General features: G+C 36.7%; 1 non-coding gene across 1 annotated transcript; it reads right to left on the reverse strand.

The window, feature by feature from the left end:
• Positions 1-14,166: 14,166 nt before the first annotated feature.
• LOC113612390 (small nucleolar RNA SNORA11) lies at positions 14,167-14,296 on the reverse strand. The gene has a single exon (XR_003429844.1). It is a non-coding gene; the product is annotated as a small nucleolar RNA SNORA11 (small nucleolar RNA).
• Between the last annotated feature and the right edge of the window lie 302 nt (positions 14,297-14,598).

The following is a 14,598-nucleotide window of genomic DNA, read 5'->3' on the forward strand; positions in this document are numbered from 1 at the left end:
GGGCCTCTCACTGTTGTGGCCTCTCCCGTTGCAGAGCACAGGCTCAGCGGCCATGGCTCACGGGCCTAGCCGCTCCGCGGCATGTGGGATCTTCCCAGACCGGGGCACGAACCCATGTCCCCTGCATCGGCAGGCGGACTCTCAACCACTGTGCCACCAGGGAAGCCCTCATCTGCTTTTTATGGTTTCTTCAGGTGGGAAAATAAATCTGGTCTTTCATCATATTGCTTCTTGTTTAAAGGAAATTATAGATTCACATGCAGTTATAGGAAATACTACAGAGAGAGCCCTTATATACTTTGTCTAGTTTCCCCCAACAGTAAGATTCTGTAAAAGTAGAGTATAATACCAGGATATTGATATGATACAATCCACCATGATCTTATTCAGGCATTTCATCATATTTTAGCACTTCAATCCCTGGCAAAAAAAAAAAAAAAGCTTTTGAAGAGACACTGCCCCCAAGATCTCACTAATGATGATCCTTGAATTAAGAATTATTCACCAAAAACCAGAAATGATTTTTAAATACCAGCAAGAATAAGTTCAGACAGAAAACTGTAATTCCATATGTAAAGAAGTCTATTCTACCGTTTTTCTTGCATAAAGGTTAGCTGTAGTGCTTTACATTCATGTATTTTTAAGATGCCTCATACTCTAGAATATAAACATTTTATCTAAACTAATTAACACTAAGCTAACTAAAATTCTGGTAGAATTCTTTTTCTTCAGTAAAAATACTGAAAAAGCAGATCTCTAGCTTGTATTTAAGAGGAAAAAAACTTTGATAATTGACTTCTAAATCACAACTGTTACTCCAGATACATCCAAGTCCATACTTTATTAAGTATATCATGTGGTTCTTTCTAATCACAAATAAAAATGTTAATTTTTGAAAAGAGGAAAATATAGTAGAGATAGGTATGTTTGTCATTTTTTCAGTTTACATCTTTGTTCAAATCAAATTCAAAGGTATCAATTCATTTATTCAAAATTAAACATATCACCAAGAAAGTCATATATGCCTTCACTCAGAACTAGCAAAGACTGTTTTGGTTAAATGAGAAATGATACACAAACACTCACATTCAATTAATAGGTTGATTTCCATTACTTAATGAAAATGTTTAATGTAACATTCCTGCAACTGAGCTAATTATCATCTTCCAAGACAACAACAACAAGCAACTACTACCTCCACCAAATTCATTTATAAAAAGAGCTTCCTCTAGAAACAACTGTAAAATGGGTTGGACAAGTTGGATACTATTAATCCAAGAGTTAATTACACTACAATTTGTACTCTGTATTAAAAATATTAATGACTTGCTGTAACACTGCATTTCCAGGATCTTCTTTTAATTCAAAGTATCACTTGCTAATAATATCATTTGTGGGAACACTACATCAATTAATTCCTTGAATGTAGATTGTTTTTACATTTTTCTAAGTAAAACTGGAAACAAACAACAAGGAAAAAGTCCTTGTTTTATTTTGTTTCCTAGATTCAAAGGAGCTATAAAATAACCACATTATAAGTAAATCATTCCAATCCTTTATTACAAAGAGAACTGAAAATCACTGTCAGCAGACATATAATTCATAATGGGATTGCTCTGTGTCAAATAAAACATTCTCCAAATTAAAAAAAAATCTGCTTTATAAGAAAACAAAAAACATACAAACACACACCAAAAAACCCTAAGGTAATAATTAAAACAACATATACACAAAAAATACTAAACAGAACAAATATTTTATGATTTCCCTTATATGAGGTAACTAGAATAGACAAATTCATAGACAGAAAGTAGAACAGAGGTTACCAGGGGCTGGGGGGAGTGGGGAATGGGGAGTTATTGTTTAAGGGTACAGAGTTTCAGGTTGGAATAATAAGAAAAGTTCTAAGAAAAAAAAAAGGTCATGAAGAACCTAGGGGTAAGATGGGAATAAAGACACCTACTAGAGAAAGAAACAAAATTGAGCTATTTGTAATGAGGTGGATAGATCTAGAGTCTCATACAGAGTGAAGTAAGTCAGAAAGAGAAAGACAAATACTGTATGCTAACACATATATATGGAATTTAAGAAAAAAAAAAGTCATGAAGAACCTAGGGGTAAGACAGGAATAAAGACACAGACCTACTAGAGAACAGACTTGAGGATATGGGGAGGGGGAACGGTAAGCTGTGACAAAGCGAGAGAGAGGCATGGACGTATATACACTACCAAACGTAAGGTAGATAGCTAGTGGGAAGCAGCTGCATAGCACAGGGATATCAGCTCGGTGCTTTGTGACTGCCTGGAGGGGTGGGATGGGGGGGTGGGAGGGAGGGAGACGCAAGAGATATGGGAACATATGTATATGTATAACTGATTCACTTTGTTATGAAGCAGAAACTAACACACCATTGTAAAGCAATTATACCCCAATAAAGATGTTAAAAAAAAAAAAAAAGAAAAGTTCTGGAGACGGTTGGCGGTGATACTTATACAACACTGTGAATGTACTTAATGCCATTGACCTGTACACTTAAAAATGGTTAAAATGGTAAATTTTATGTTATGTAGATTAAAAATTTTTTAAATGCTAGAAGGCTAACAATAATTTTGAATACTATACACTCATAACCAAGTTGACTTGGTCAACTCTGAGTTATATGAATAATAGATGTGACACACCTTGGAAATGAAAAGCATAAATGATGTTGATGGATATTTCTCAACTTTGGCACTATTTTGTTTGTGACCAATAACTTGCTGTGATGAGCTGTCCTCTGCATAGTAGAATGTTTATCAGCATCCCTGGCCTCTTCCCAGTAGATGTCAGTAGCACTTCCCATCCAATTGTGACAACCAAAAATGTCTCCAGATTTTGCTGAATGTCCCCAGGGAAACACAATCACTCCTGGTTCAGGACTACTGGTTTAGATGATTCTGAACTACATTTTTAATACAGGTCTGCAGAGAATTTTACAAAGAAACTGAAATATTCTACCTCTTTCTTTTTTATAGTATTTCTATAACTATGTTTCTAAATTTTTTTAAAGGATAATATATTCAAATGGAAAAATTCCTTCAAACTTTAAAGATTTTACATATTATGTATAAAATACATATAAAAACTTAATATGATATACTTCAGGTATTGTAGAATCATCATAGTACTCATATGCAATATTCTAATATTCTTATTTGTTGTGTAGTCAAAAAAAGAGTAAGAAACAAAACATGGCTTTCTGGTTTCCGATTTTTTTAGCTTATATCTTAAAGAATTGTTTCTTAATCAAGTTTAGAAAACAAAACTTCACCTTTAAAAACTTAGAAAACCTCAACTATAACATATTACTTTCTTTAGTTTTTTACTAAGAGGAAATAGCACATTTAAGAATCAACATGGGCTTCCCTGGTGGCGCAGTGGTTGAGAGTCCGCCTGCCGATGCGGGGGGACACGGGTTCGTGCCCCGGTCCGGGAAGATCCTACATGCCGTGGAGCGGCTGGGCCCGTGAGCCATGGCTGCTGAGCCTGCGCGTCCGAAGCCTGTGCTCCGCAACGGGAGAGGCCACAACAGTGAGAGGCCCGCGTACCGCAAAAAAAAAAAAAAAAAAAAAGAATCAACAAGTTTGAGGGACTTCCCTGGTGGTCCAGTGGTTAAGACTCTGTGCTCCCAATGCAGGGGGCCTGGGTTTGATCCCCGGTCAGGGAACTAGATCCCGCACGGCACAACAAAGATCCCGCACAGCACAACGAAGATCCTGCACGTGGCAACTAAGACCCGGCGCAGCCAAATAAATAAATAAATATTTTTAAAAAATCATCAACAAGTTTAATTAAATCCTCATGAATATTCCCTTAAGAATTTACATTAAAAATTGAAACAATGTGTTTCAATGGACATAATATTTATTACATTCAAAAGAATGTATATAGCATAATTAGCTCTCTCCACATGAAACTGAGCTCTTATAATGACAAAAACTTCTAGTTGTCCTTAGGTTTTCTTTTCACCTTTAAGCCAGCATATTAAAAAATAAGCTTTTTTTTGTCCTGAAAGATTATTTCCTGCCAGGTGAAACAGATCAGGATTTACAATAGTTTCTGACCTGAAGAAACTGGAAGATATTACGCATACAATGTAAACCTAAACTTTTACTCAATTAATCAGAACAAATGAAAATGTTTTAAATATTGAAATATTTTCTTCCAAAGTAAAATTACTCAAGTCAGTTATGTCAGAACATAATAAATTTAATTTTAAGCTAAGAATTAGAGTTTAAATAGGTTTTCCTTACTTTGGAAAACCTCACCAAATCCTTTTTATACTATATACTGGCAGTGTTTATTGGCACTGGAACAACATCAACTATATTTCTCTTGTTTAATCTTTCTCTGATCACATTTCCACCACTGTCCATAAACCATATTTGTATAAAACAGAATACAGATTGGGTTGGTCCACAAGATTGCTCCCCAAACAACGTACTAAAATCTCCTTTAAAAAAAGGGGGGGCTCTCCAGTTTTTACAAATAACTCATATTTAAAATAAGTATATGTGTATATATTTTTTCTATCATTTTCTTTTAAAGACATATATGGTTGGTTAAGGAAGGCATCAGCAGACTTTTTTTGCACAGATTAGTAAATATTTTTGGCTTATGGGTCATATAACTGTTCGTGTCTCATATTTTTCTTTTTCCTTTTTCTTAGTAACTCTTCCTACAAAAACAGGCCAGGAGCCAGATTTGGTGTGGGAGCCATATTTTTGCCTGAGAGCCATATTTTGCCCACCTCTGACTTAAAGCAAAAAGTACAACATCGCATTGTTGAGTTTATAACATTTATAGATGTAACAAAGATGATAACAATAGCAAAAATGACCAACCTTTCCAATTTGCCCAGGACTGAGGGAGTTGCCCAGACACAGAACTTTCAGTGCTAAAACTAGGAAATAAAACTTATCAGGAGATAAGCTGATCACTCTAATTATAGCACAAAGGCTAGGAGAAGTAAAGGGAACTAGATGGTTGCAAAATTCCTATATTTTTCCTGAACTAATCCAATATTGCCTCTAGACTGTGATAAGTTAGAGCTGCATAATGTAATTCCTAGAGCAATCACACACACACACACACAAAAGCAAACAAATAAAGGTAAAAGGCCAATAGAGAAATTAAAACATAGTACCAATAACATGTAATTACGACAAAAGAGGGAGAAAAAGAGAAACAGAAGAATAAAAAGCTGATGAGACAGAAAACAAACAGCAAAAAACAAAATTAAATCCAAACATATAAGTTACATCATATGTGAATGGATTAATTCTCCAATCAAAGGGCAGACATTGTCAGATGGATAACAAAGCAAAACCAACACTAAGCTGTTTACTTTAAATACAAAGAAATACACTTTAAATACAAAGACACTAACAGGTTAAAGGGAAAAAGTAAGAAAAAAGATACACCACTGTAAGATAATAGAAAAAATATATTGGTCTACCCCACCCTGCCTTACCAGTTCCTGGCAGGGAGTTTCTAAAACCCTCGTAATTTCCTAAGTGATAAGAACATTAGGAACATGTTTTGTTCTAATATTTGGTCATTGATCCCAGTTCCTAATACAGAGTTCCTAAATCCCTTGGAATTTCCTGGGTGATAGCAGTGTCTTTTGTTCTAATGAGGTGAAAGACCAAGCCATGATTAGAAATTTGGAATTAGAAATTTGGAATTTTCAGCCCAACCCCCAATTCTCCAGATGGAGTCAATGATCCATCATGTCTATGTGATGAAGCCTCCATAAAAATCCCAAAAGTACGGGGTTCAGAGATCTTCCAGTTTGGTCAACATATCTAAGTACTGGGAGAGTGATACATCCTAACTCTATGGAGATAAAAGTTCCTGTGCTCAGGCCCCTCCTACACCTTGCCCTATGTATCTCTTCATCTGGCTGTTCTTCTGTATCCTTTATCATATCCTTTATTACACAGTGTTTCCCTGAGTTTTGTGAGCTGGTCTAGGAAATAATCTAATCCAAGGGGGTGGAGGTCATAGGAACCTCTGATTTGTAGCCAAGTCGGACAGAAGTCGTGGATAACCTGGGGACCTAATACTTGCAACTCCAGGTAGATAGTGTAAGAACTGAGTTAAACTGTAGGACATCCAGCTGGTGTCACAGAGAATTGCTTAGTATAGGAAAACCCCCTACACATCTGCTGTCAGAAGTGTTGTGAGTGTGGTAGTAACGGGAGAGTAAAGGAGAGGAAGAAGTGAGTTTTTCCTACTCAACCATGCGAACAACAAGTATAAGAAGGTTAAACTGACTGCAATAAAATCAGACAAAGCAAATTTCAAGGTAAGCAGCATTTACTGGAGACAAAGAGAGACATTTAATAACAGAAAGGTCAAAACATTAGGAAGATACAAAATTATAAATGTATAAGTGCTTAATGGTAGAGCTTCAAAATATATGAAACAAACATGGGGAGAACTAAAAAGAGAAGCAGTCAAATCCACAATCATAACTGGATATTTCTAGCACACTTCTCTCAGTAATTTATAGAACTAGACAAAAAAAATTTAGCAAAGATATCTGCATAACAATATCAACCACCTTAACAAAATAGAAATTTATAGAATATTACACCCAACAGCAGAAAGAATGTATACTCCTTTTAAGTACATAAGGAACACTCAAAAAGGTGGACTATATAATGGGCCATAAAACAATTCTTACAGATTTTAAAAGACTGAAATCTTCAAGAGATGTCATATGACCACAAAAGAATTAAACTGAAAATCAATAAAAATAAGATATCTAGAAAACCCCAAATAACTGGAATTTACTCTTTAAAAACAACAACAACAACAAGAACCCCACAGGTCAAAGAAGAAATCAAAAGGGATATTAGAAAATATTATAAGCTAAATGATAATGAAAACCCAACATATCGAAACTTGTGGGATGTGGTTAGCCAGTGTCCAGAGATAAATTTGTAACTTTAAAAGCTTATATTAGAAAAGAAAGGTCTAAAATTAATATTCTTCATGAAGCTGGAAAAATAAGAGTAAATTAAAATCAAGTAGAAGGAAGGAAATAATAAAAGAAGAAATCAATGAAAAAGAAAACAGGCCATAGAGAAAAATCAAAATATTAGCAAATGGAATCCAACAATATATAAAAAACTTATCATATACCACAACCAAGAGGGTTTTATCTCAGGTATGAAGGCTGGTTCAACACTCAAAAATCAAATAATGTAATCTATCACATCAACAGACTACAGAAAAATCACACAATCATATCAATATAGGCATACCTCTGAGATAGTGCAGATTTAGTTCTAGATTACTACAATAAATTGACTATAACAATAAAGTGAGTTAAATGAATTTTTTGGTTTCCCAGTGTGTATAAAAGTAATGCTTACACTATACTGTAGTTTAGTAAGTGTGTAATACCATTATGTCTACAAAAACAATGTATACACCTTAATTAAAAAATAATGCTGTTGGAAAAATGGCACTGATAGACTTGCTCAACACAGGGCTGCTGCAAACCTTCACTGTGTAAAAAATGCAGTATCTGCAAAGTATTGTACAATAAAGTGCAATAAAACAAGGTATGTCTTTAGATGCAGAAAAAACATTTAACAAAAATCCAACTCCCATTCATGATAAATGCTTTCTGTAAACAAGGAATAGAGGGGAACTTCCTCAACTTTATAGTAGATATCTACAAAAAACCTACAGGTAATATAATACTTAATGGTGGGAACCAAGAAGCATTCTCACTAAGATCAGGAACAAGAAAAGGATGTCCCCTCTCACCACTCCTTTTCAACATCATACTGGAAGTCCCAGCTAATGCAATAAGACAAGAAAAGGAAATAAAGGGCATACTGATTACGAAGGAATAAATAAAATTGTCTTTTTTGCAGATGACGTGATTGTCTATGTAGAAATCCAAATGAATCAACCAAAAATCTCTTGAAATAAGCTACTGTAACAAGATTACAGGACACAAGGTTAATGCAAAAAAGCCAACTGCCTTCCTATATCCCAGGAATAAACAAATGGAATTTGAAATTAAAAGCACAATACCATTTATAATTAGCATGGCAAAAAAATGCAATTCATTAAGTATAAACCTAATAAAATATGTACAGTAAGTCCCCTACGTATGAACCTTCAAGTTGCAAACTTTCAAAGACGTGAACGTGCATTCACATGTCCAATCATGTAAGTTAGTTCAACTGTCTGGCATACATTGTCACATGCGTGCATCCTCTACAAGTGGTTGTGCTTTTGTGTACTTTACAGTCCTGTATAGAGTACAGGAGTACAGGATCTTTATTTCAAGCCCAGGATGTCCAGAAGCAAGTGTAAAAGCAGCAGTGATGTAGCTGGTACTGCTAAGAAGCGCCAAGCAATAATGATGGAAACAAAAGTGAAAATAATTGAGAATGGAGCGAGGCAGTAAGATGGTAAACGTTGCTCATTCTTATAACATGAATTGTTCAACCATCAATGATTCTAAAGAACAAGGACAAGATCATGGAACATGTGAAGTCTGCTGTGCCAGTGATGTCAACAGTAATATTGAAGAAGCACGGAAAAGTGATAGAGGAGATGCAGAAATTTCTCAGTGTGTGGATACAGGATCTGCATCAGTGTCAAGTCCCACTCAGCTTAATGTTGGTTCAAGAGAAAGCTAAAAGGCTTTATGAAGACTTGAAGAAAAAACACAGTGAAGAATCAGAGGGCACATCTTTTTTAGTTTTTTTTTTTTTTTGCGGTACGCGGGCCTCTCACTGTTGTGGCCTCTCCCGTTGCGGGGCACAGGCTCGGGATGCGCAGGCTCAGTGGCCATGGCTCACGGGCCCAGCCGCTCCGCGGCATGTGGGATCTTCCCGGGCCAGGGTACGAACCCGTGTACCCTGCATCGGCAGGCGGACTCTCAACCACTGCGAGAGGGCACATCTTTTATTGTCAGCCATGACTGGTTTCATCAGTTCAAGGCTAGAACCAACCTTCACTGCACATAAAAGTAAGTGGTGAGGCAGCGAGTGCAGATACAGTAGCTGCCCAGGAACTTCCTGAAATGCTTTGAGAAATTATGGATGAAGGCGCATATTTACCCGAGGAGCTTTTTAACATGGATGAGACAGGACTGTACTGGAAGAGGATGCCAGAATAAAGTTACATCAGTAAGAAGGAAAAGTTGATGCCAGGCTATAAAGCAACAAAGGATACACTAATTCTGTTGTTTGGTGGCAATGCTTCTGGTGATATGAAGCTGAAGCCTCTCTTAGTTTATCATTCAGAGAACCCAAGAGCCCTTAAAAACATAGCCAAGGGCTCTCTTCCTGTTGTGTGATAAGAGTATCCCCAAAGCCTGGGTTACACAGGCCATTTTCCACGACTGGTTTTTCCACCACTTTATCCAGGAGGTAGTGAAATGTTGCTTGGAGAAGGACATCCCATTCAACATTCTTTTGCTGCTTGACAATGCTCCTGGCCAACCCCCATTCATGGACAACTTTTATCCTAACGTCGAAGTAGTGCATCTGCCACTAAATACTATGTCGCTCACCCAACCTATGGACCAGGGAGTTATAGCAACTTTCAAGCAATATTATTTAGGTCACACTTTTTGTCAGGCGGTAAAGGCGAGTGACATGAATCAGGAACAACCTTGCAACAATTTTGGAAGGACTATAACATCTACAAGGCCATAAAAAACATTAACTTTGTTGGCATGAGGTTACGGTTATCATCATGAATGAGGTTTGGAAGAATCTTTGCCCACAGTTTGTTCACGATTTTCTTGGGTTTGAAAAGGTGGATGAGAGTCCAAAGAGGTCGAAGCTGGAGCGAGATCTGCAAGACGACGACTTCATTGAACTCCTTGCTGAGCAACACAAGGAGCTTCCTAATGAAGACCTGATGGAATTGGAGGCCGAGAGAAAGGATGAAGAAGACAAGAGGAAGAAGAAGTAACTGAAGAACCAAAGAGATTCACAATGCAGGAAACGGCAAGGGGATTTTATTTGAGGAGGCACTGTTAGTTTTTGAGGCACAGGACCCAAATGTAGAATGGTACACAAAGGTTGCAGCAGCCGTTCAGAATGCTATCCAGTGCTATCGTGTCATCTATGACGAGGAAAAAAGAGCTACTACCCAGACATCACCGGATCGTTTCTTCAAGAAGGTACATAGAATTGAATCCAGCAAAGAACCAGAACCTGTGCCATCACCGTCAGGCATGAGTGAACTTGCAGCTTGTCCTCCATCTCCTACTGCTTATGATCCTTCAGCTCTACCATCTCCTCCCTCCTCTCCCTCCTCCAGCCAGTAACTCTTCTCGCCTGTTCACTCAATAAAAGCCCCTGTATGCCAGCTGTTGTACTGCACTACTGTACTTTTCAAGGTACTGTACTGTAAGATTTTAAATGTTTTATTTTTTGTGTTTGTTTTTTATGTATTATTGTGTGAAAAGTATTATCAACCTATTACAGTACAATACTATATAGCTGACTGTGTTAGTTGGGTACCTAGGCTAACTCTGTTGGACTTAACGAACAAATGAGACTTTCGAACGCACTCTCGGAACAGAACGCACTCTTGGAATGGAACTCGTTCATAGGTAGGGGACTTACTGTACAAGATCCATATTAGGAAAACTACAAAACTATAATGAACAAAATCAAAGAACTAAAATATATGGATATTCCATGTTCACGGATAAAGAGACTCAATATTGTCAAGATGTCAGTTCTTCCCAATTGATCTAAAGAGTCAATGAAATCCCAATCAAAAGCCCGTCACGTTACTTTGTGGATATCGACAAACAGATTCTAAACTTTACACGTAGAGACAAAAGACCCAGAATAGCCAACCAAACATGTAAGGAGAAGAACAAAGTTGGAGGCTTACTATAAAGCTACAGTAACTAAGATAGTGTGATACTGGTGAAAGAACAGATAAATCAATGGAACAGAAATAAAGGGCCTAGAAATAGACACACATAAATCAGTCAACTGAACTTTGACAAAGGAGCAAAGGCAATACAATGGATCAAAGATGGTCTTTTCAACAAATGGTGTTAGAACAACTAGACACCCACATGAAAACAACAACAACAAATGGAATCTAGACACAGATCTTACATCCTTCACAAAAATTAACTCAAAATGGATCACAGACCTAAATGTAAAGCACAAAACTATAAACTAAAAGATAACATAAGAGAAAATCTAGATGACTTTGGGTTTGGTGATTACTTTTTACATATGATACCAAAGGCATGATCATGAAAGAAAGAACTGATAAGCTGGGTTTCATTAAAATTAAAATTTTCTGCTCTACAAAATATACTTTCAAGAAAATGAAAAGACCAAGCCAGACTGGGAGAAAAGATTTGCAAGAGACATATCTGACAAAGGACTGCTATCCAAAATATACAAAAAACTCTTACAACTCAACAATAAGAAAAATAACACAATTTTTTTTTAAAGGGCCAAAGACCTTAAAAGACATGTCACCAAGAGCATTTAAGCATATGAAAAGATGCTCCACATCATATGTCATCAGGGAAATGCTAACTAAAACAATGAGATTCCAGTACACACTTATTAGAATGGCCAAAATCTGGAACACTGACAACACCAAAGTCTGACAAGGATGTGAAGCAACAGGAACTCTCATTGCTGGTGGGAATGCAAAATGCCACAGACACTTTGGAAGACAGTTTGGCAGTTTCTTACATAACTAAACATACTGTTATCTTACAATCCAGCAATCTTGCTCCTTGATATTTACCTGAAAGAGTTGAAAACTTATATTCACACAAAAACCTGCACACAATGTTTACAACAGCTTAATTGATAATTGCCAAAACTTGGAAGAAACCAAGATGTCCCTCTGTAGGTAAATGGATAAATAAACTGTGGAACTTCCAGAAAATGGAATATTATTCAGTGTTTTTTTTTAAAAAAAAAAAAAAAAAAGGCTATCCAGCCCTGAAAAGACATGGAGGAAGCTTAAATGTGTATTACTAAGTGAAAGAAGCCAATCTGAAAAGGTCACACACTGCCTGATTCCAACTATACGACATTCTGGAAAAGGCAAAACTATGGAAATGGTAAAAAGATCAGTGGTTCCCAGGGGGGAGGAGGAGGGAGGGATGAACAGGCAAAGCACAGAGGATTTTTAGGGCAGTGAAAATACTCAGTGATACTGTAATGGTGGATACGTGTTTTGTCCACACATGGAATGTACAACACCAAGAGTGAAGCATAATGTAAACTATGGACTTCAGATGACAATGATGTGTCAATGTAGGGCTATCAATTTTAACAAATTAACCAGTCTGGTGGAGGATGTTGATATGGGGGAGGCTATGCATGTGTGGGGGCAGAGGGTATATGGGAAATCTCTGTACCCTCTTCTCAATTTTGTTGTGAACCTAAAACTGCTGTAAATAAATAAAGACTTATTGTGTGATCATTTCACAATATATACAAACATCAATTCATTATATTGTACACCTGAAACTAATATAATGCTATAACTAATACATAAAACTAATATAACATTATATCAATTATACCTTAATTTTTAAAATATTTTATTGAAGTATAGTTGATTTACAATGTTATGTTAATTTGTGCAGTATAGAAAAGTGATTCAGTTATACATATATATATTCTTTCTCATATTCTCTTCCATTATGGTTTATCACAGGATATTGAATATAGTTCCCTGTGCTACAGAAGGACCTTGTTGTTTATCCATTGTATACATACCAGTTTGCATCTGCTAATCCCAAACTCCCAATCCTTCCCTCCCCCAGCCCCCCTACCCCTTGGCAACTAAAAGTTTGTTCTCTATGTCTGTAAGTCTGTTTTTCTTTCGTAGATATGTATATTTGTGTTGTATTTTAGATTCCACATATAAGTGATGTCATATGGTATTTGTATTTCTCTTCTGACTTACTTCACTTAGTAAGATAATCTCTGGGTCCATCCATGTTGCTGCAGATGGCATTATTTTATTCTTTTTTAGAATGAGTAATATTCCATGGTATATATATATACCACATCTTCTTTAGCCATTCATCTGTCGATGGATACTTGGGTTGCTTCCATGTCTTGGCTATTGTAAATAGTGCTGCTATAAACGTAGGGGTGCATGTATCTTTTCAACTTATAGTTTTGTCTAGGTATATGCCCAGAAATGGGCTTGCTGGATCATATGGTAACTCTATTTTTAGTTTTTGAGGAACCTCCACACTGTTTTCCGTAGTGACTGCACCAATTTACATTCCCAGCAACAGTTTAAGAGGGTTTCCTTTTCTTCACACCCTCTCCAGCATTTATTATTTGTATTATTTTTTTGAGGTTAATTTGTGCTTTTATTTGCCAGTATAACTTAACTATGGTGGCCTGCAAACTTTTTTGATCTAAAAAAAAATTTTACATCACAATCCAACAAACACACACCATATAATATGTATACATATATAAAAGTGAAACAAAAGTTTTGCCAAAAACTTCTACCCTGAGTGTTAATTCTTTTGAGACTTTTTTTCTTAAGCAGTTCTAGGTTTACAACAAAATTGACAGGAAGGTACAGAAATTCCCCCAAATATCCTCTCCCCTCACACGCATAGCCATTATCAACAGAGTGGCACCCTTTTTTTTTTTAACACCAAGGATGAACTGCATTGACAGATAATCACCAAAGTCCACAGTTCACCTTAGGGTTCACTTTATGAAGTGAATAGTGTTGCACATTCTATGGGTTTGGACAAAAGTATGATGACATATAGCCAGCATTATAATGTCATTCAAAGCATTTTCACTGCTCGTAAAAACTTCTGTACTCTGTGTATTCATCTCCCTCTCCCCGCAAACTCCTGGCAACCACTGATCTTTTTATTGTTTCCATAGTTTTGCCTTTTCCAGAATGGCATACAGAATCTATTTTTCTTTTTCTTTTCTCTCCTTGAAAAGAGAGGTTCAAAGCCTTTATGTCTATAAGACCACTCATGGCCCACCCATGTGTGGACCAGATAGGCTCTAGGTGGCAAACTCCCCCACTAAATACTGTAGCTTTCCTTCCAGTATCGAGCCCTGCCCAGCAGCCACATGGAGGTGCAGGGGGACACGTGTTGGGTATTTGTTCACAGGAAGGCCACAAGTTTTGTGCCTCTTGTCACAATTAACCCAGATTCCTCTTGGGTTTGTTGTAAACAGAGAAGCCATTTCTTCAGGCCCTGTGCTCTGAGCACACCCCAGGTAGACTTTTTAATGATGGCCATTCGGACCAGTGTGAGGTGGTACACTTCATTATAGTTTTGATTTGCATTCTCTAATAATTAGCAATGATGAGCATCTTTTCATGTGCCTATTGGCCATCTGTATGTCTTCTTTGGAGAAATGTCTATTTAGGTCTCCTACCCATTTTTCAACTGTGTTTTTTGTTGTTGCTGTTATTGAGTTGTATGAGCTGTTTGTATATTTTGGAAATTGAGCCCTTGTCGGTCACATTATTTGCAAATATTTTCTCCTTAGTCATATATTAAATTTATAATAATG

This window comes from Aethalodelphis obliquidens, unplaced genomic scaffold (genome assembly GCF_003676395.1).
Source record: "Aethalodelphis obliquidens isolate GAN/ISIS:26980383/991018 unplaced genomic scaffold, ASM367639v1 scaffold75, whole genome shotgun sequence".
NCBI classification, from domain to species: domain Eukaryota; kingdom Metazoa; phylum Chordata; class Mammalia; order Artiodactyla; family Delphinidae; genus Aethalodelphis; species Aethalodelphis obliquidens.